Below are 6,000 nucleotides of genomic sequence, written 5' to 3' on the forward strand. Positions count from 1 at the left end.
TAGCCTATTTTGTTCTTGTTCTGTACTTTGGTGATCGTACATCATTGTTAGCTGTTGTCCAAAGGGCTCTAGTTAAGCTAACGTTAACTTCTGGAGCTTAGCTTCATTAACTTATCTGTAATCACAGATATAACAAAGGTTGGCAAATGTTATGCTGAATGATTCAATGTAAATACTGTAGCACCAAACTAAGGGAGAGACACTCTTGGTAAAGATGGTAAAAAGGCTGTTATCTTTTTCTCATATTCTGAGCCAAAAACCTTAACTTCAGTGGCACTTAAACTTGTCTTTGATGACGATGGCAACAAGATGCGGTTCACAAGCATACACTGTGACCTGTAAATTTTGGCTTGTAATTTAAGCTTTTCATCGAGCTTCTCAACAATAAAATGATGAATATATCCCTCCAATGCATAGTTTAGGCCCCTTTGGTTACTTCTCAATGACATCTGATCGTTATGTCCCCAAAAATCATCAGTTGCCTCCTGCGAAATGCCATGTACTGTGACACCTGCCATAGCGCCCCGGTCACTGAATGTTGATAGTTTGTCCGAGTGAGTGGAGGGGGGCATGGCTTGGCCATAGGTCAATTGGGACACCCCTACCCCTACACGGGCACGCACATTTTCGAGGGGTAGGGCTATGGGGGAGGGCGAAGGGGTGAATTGGGATTCACCCTTGGTCATTTGTCTTGCTCGGTCGCACTCGATCTCTTTGATAAGTTGGTTTCACCAGTCATGTTATATGCATGTGAGGTTTGGGGGTCTGAAAAATTTGATTTACTTGAAAAGTTACATCTCAAATTCCTTAAATATATCCTAAAAGTTAAGACAACAACATGTAATAATATGGTTTATGGTGAGTTGGGGAGGTATCCACTTTGTATTGCAGTTAAAAAGAGAGTCATCGATTATTGTGGAAGGCTGATAGAAGGCAAATAAAGTAAACTGAATAGAATAATGTATAATTGTTTGCTTAGACTGCATAACTCAGGTGTATTTGTGTCACCATGGATTCTGCAAGTGAAGCAGATATTGGATGACTGGTTTATCTTACCTTTGGCTCTCTCAAAAATGTAGTAACATTGACTGGTTGAAACAGTTGAGCGGTTGAGCAGAGGATGAAAGACCAGTTTCTGCAAAAATGGTGAAGCGAACTTATTAGTATGTCATCTTGTGATATTTATGTAGAGTTTAAACAAGAGTTTAAATTAGAAAAGTACTTACTGTGTCAAAATCAGAAATTTAGACAGGCCATTTGTAATTTTAGGGTGAATTACACCAGAATCCCAAAAGTCACTGGAAGATATAAAGGGCTGGACAGAAGCCAGAGGTTCTATAATTTATGTAATGATGATCGTCTTGGTGATGAGTTTCACATTCTGTTTGAATGTACGAATGTATGTATAATGAACTTCAGACAAAGATATCTGCCAAAATATTATGTAACTCGTCCATCCATGTTTAAATTAATTTTATGATTACAGTCTAATAATTTAAAAGTTATTTGTAAACTAGGTGCCTTTTTGAAGAGCGTCTTTCCTTTATTTAAGTGATATATTTGTTTTAGTTTTGTTGCTAGGACTATAGAACATGTGCAGCCTTACCACATGCTACATTTAGTATATTTAGTAATTGTGTATGTATATTTGTGCTCCATACCATGTGAGTCATGGTCATGAGTTAAATGAATGAATGAATGAATGAAAATTATTCCATTTTAATTGACCATTCTAAGTGACCAACTAAGATACAATATAGAGAGTTTGTAGAGAGGTCCACTTAGTAAAATTGACGTTTTAAATTAAATTCTATGAGTTCAGCGTCCTCAGTGGCGTCCTTAGCGTCTCAGCCGGACATGACATCGTTGTAAGTGTGCTCAGCGTGCTGTCGCTATTGTTTTTAATTAGTGAAGTGTGGATGATCTGTCAGTGCTTCAGAGTTGTGGATCATGAGGACATTCATGAAGCTTTTTGTACTTTTCTATACATTAACGCTGTTGCTGGCTCTGGCCTGTCATGCAGTGGAAGGACGTGGCGTGTGCAGGCGAGCTACTCTCAGCCGAGAGTTTCTGCTGTTCTTATAGTCCGCTACAGCCGGCATAGTACCTGCGATTATACTGTTGGAGCTCCGCAGGCCGGCTAGGAAGCCAAGCCATCGGAAATGAGGAAGGAGAGGTGGTATTCAACGTAGATTAAAGACTCTTTGACTTGACAACTGCCACAAACTACCGCCACTTCCCTCAGTCTTGCTGTCAAACATTCAATCTATTCGACACAAAATAGATGAGCTGGAGACATACGCCAAGTTTAAATGGGAGGAGAAAGATACCTGCCTTCTTGCCTTCACCGAAACATGGCTCGGTAATACAGACCAGGACTCGGATCTGATCTTAACTGGGTTTGGAAGTCCAATACGGATGGACAAGTCACTGGAGATCACCAGCAAAAGTCAAGGTGGAGGAATCTGCTTCTACGTGAATCAGAGGTACTGTAATACGGTAGTGATCAGAGAGAAGATATGCACCACTGATGTGGAATTACTGACTATTTACGCCCCTTCTATCTCCCACGCAAATTTCAACAGCTTTTTTACACTAGTGTACATTCACCCGCGAGCAAACGCCTCTGCCGCACACATAAACTGGACTATATCTGCCCAGAAGCACCCAAGTTTGTTCTTGGAGATTTTAATCATTGTAACTTGAGGAAGACTTTGAGGTCATATGAGCAGTATGTGACTTGTTCTACCACACAGAAGAACACCATGTGGGATCTGTGCTATGGCTCTGTAAGTGGGGCTTATAAATCCCTGCCCATGCCTCCCCTCGGTGCCTCTTATCACAGCAGTGTGTATCTCATGCCTGTATACAAATTATCCTTCAGACGTCTGGTGCAGGAGAGAACAGTGAAAATCTGGTCTGAGAACAGCATCTCCTCTCCCCAGGCATGCTTTGAGTGTACAGACTGCCACTGTTTTTATGATGTATGTGATGATAGAGATGAACCTTCAGATACCATCTCATCATACATCACATTTTGTGTGACTTGGTAATTCCCACTAAAAAAGTCGTCACTTTCCCAAATAATAAACCCTGGGTAACCAAAGAACTTAAAGCAGTGGTTAATAAAAAGAAAGGAATTTTCTACTCAGGAGATCCCCTGGCAAAAAAAACTGCCTCCAGGGAGGTCAAGGTTGCAATAAAGAAGGCTAAAACGAGGTACAAAAACAAAATTGAAAGACAGTATTGCAGTGGTGACCTTAGAGCAGCCTGGAGAGGAATAAAATCTATGGCATCAATTAATCAGTCATCTTATGAGACCTTGCAGGTGTAAATGGTGTGGATGATGACAACTTGGCAAACTGTTTTAATTCATTTTTCTCTAGGTTTGAAAGATCAGATTTTTTGAGTGAGATTTCCACATTGAGGAAATCTTTGTCACCTCAGAATGATATCATGATTACTCAGGAAAATGTTACAAATCTTTTTAAAAGAGTAAATACACGTAAGGCTGCCGGCCCTGACTCTATTTGTGGATGCACTCTGCGGACCAGCTCAGTGAAGCGTTTCAGTTTCACTTTCAGTTTCAGTTTATTTCATTTACAAAAGGACAGTACACATTAATCAACAGTGTTACTGTAAATGTGCCAGTTTTAGCCAGCTGGCTAATTCGCAACTGCAGTCCTTTGGCAAGATGTTATAGAGAACCACAAACCTGAAAGATAAATATATTAAAAGTAGACCGCATCATAGTATAAAATAACAATGACGTAACACAAAACAGAATCCAGTCCATCACTGCACTACAGCCATATTGGACGCACAACACAATGACAAATAAGGTGCAGAAGCATAGCAGCACAGACAGTACATATCACGAACAACATAGTAGCAGTAGCATAGTAGCACAGATAGCAGCAGGCGCAACAATACACAAGAGTCATGCGGAAGTGCACAATAGCAAAAGATAGGCAAGCAGCACATAATCAGCCATACAAATCAGAAGATATACAGAGAAAAGAAGTTAGATGCAGAGCTAGACAGGGCGGGCGACAGAAATTGACACAGTAAGACACCATCGGGATTCCAATACATACCAAGCTATTTATCTGGTGGCCTATTAATAGATAAAAAACATTCAACAAATTAACAACATGTTAATCACATTTTTTAATGTGTGTCGAGAGTGGCCAGATACCTACTTTATGGAAGACATCAACCATAATCCCTGTCCCAAAAATCAATAATCCAAGGGAGGTTAATGAATTCAGGCCGATCGCTTTAACGTCTGTTGTTATGAAGGTTTTCAAGAAAATATTGAAAGAGAAAATTGTCTCCCTAATTAATAGCAAACTTGATCCTCTTTAGTTTGCATATCAGTCTGGGAAAGGTGTGGATGACGCTAAGATTTTCTTCTTAGACAAGTTGTACAAGCACCTTGAAAAACCCAGTGCACATGCAAGACTTTTATTTGCTGACTTTTCCTCAGCTTTTAACAAGTTGCAGCCTCATATTTTAATTGAGCAGCTCTCCTCTTATTTTAATCTCCCTGATCAGATTTTATTGTTGCTTTTAAACTTTTTAACAGATAAAATTCAGGGAGTATTTGTGAATGGCCACATGTCCACCATTATCACCTCAAATACAGGTTCTCCACAGGGCTGTGTCCTCTCTCCTTTGTATTTTATCATGTACACAGATAGCTGCAGGTCTTCCCAAGAGGACAGCTACCTTGTAAAATTCTCTGACGACACTGTCCTATTATCACTTCTTCAGGGGGCCCAATCAGACCATGGCTGTGAATTACCTTCTTTTGTGAAATGGTGTGAGGATAACTTCCTGGACCTAAATGTGACAAAAACTAAGGAGTTGGTCATTGATTTCAGAAGGAAGTGTCCTAATCCAGTAGCCAGCACCATCCATGGAGGTGATGTTGAGATTGTGGAGATTTATAAGTACCTGGGAACTATGTTTGACTCCAAACTTAAGTTTGATAAAAAGCTCTAAGGCAATCGTTAAAAGGGGTCAACACCGGATCTATTTGCTGCGTAAGCTGAATTCTTTTAATGTTTCCAAGAACATCTTGTGTAACTTTTATCACTCGTTTATTGAAAGTCTTTTAACCTTTTCTTTAACTTGCTGGTTTTATGGGCTGGAAAAAAGTCCAGAAATCCAGGCAGATCATGAGTCATCCTGACCACATTCTTAGCCAGGAGTTCTGTTTAGAACCATGAATTCTCCCTAGCATGTTAGTTTAAATTAAGATATTTAATTCACTAAATTGTAGCGGTGTGCTTTCTCTTGTAGAGACCCTGCAAATTGTTTGGCCAGTAATTGGCCACCTCTACCTGAGTCCACGCTGCTGTTTTGGCTCCCTTTGTTGATTTCCAGCGTTTGGGGTTTTGGAGTAATATGCCGATTTAATTTGCTGGTTCGGCTCCCCGATGTGGCTGTCCAGAATGTCCTGACTTGTGTGGCTCTCCAGAATGTCATGATTTGAAGCGGCTCATAGCTGCCTGGGCCCGTAGTTAAAGAACATTCCGCCCTTTTAAATTATTTTATTGGTGTTAAATGTAACATTCGTTTAACCCTATGGGCCCTAGGCGTTTTTGGGGTATTTTTACTGCCTTTACTTTTAAGCTCATATCACAGTCATTATAAAGGCTACATACACATGCTATATCTTGTTTTTTTCAGGACAATGTGGGCTATCCTCATTCCATGTCCTTCTATGTGCCTGTATTTTATATTAATTTTGAAACTGACTAAATTGACTAAATTCTTACATTTTTACATGTATCTCACCATAGCAAGTTGGAAAATGACCTATTCTGCCATATATGAAGAGGGGAGACTCTCTGGAATCTGGCAATATAAGAACCATGATGCTGGGACATTCTGTCACTTCACAGCTGTCCAAAACATGTGGTTTGTGCCAGGCAGACATGATTGCCAGTATTTTTTCATTATTGCAAGAAATTCCATTGACTCATTCACAAG

Source organism: Epinephelus moara, chromosome 2, assembly GCF_006386435.1.
Source record: "Epinephelus moara isolate mb chromosome 2, YSFRI_EMoa_1.0, whole genome shotgun sequence".
Taxonomy (NCBI): domain Eukaryota; kingdom Metazoa; phylum Chordata; class Actinopteri; order Perciformes; family Serranidae; genus Epinephelus; species Epinephelus moara.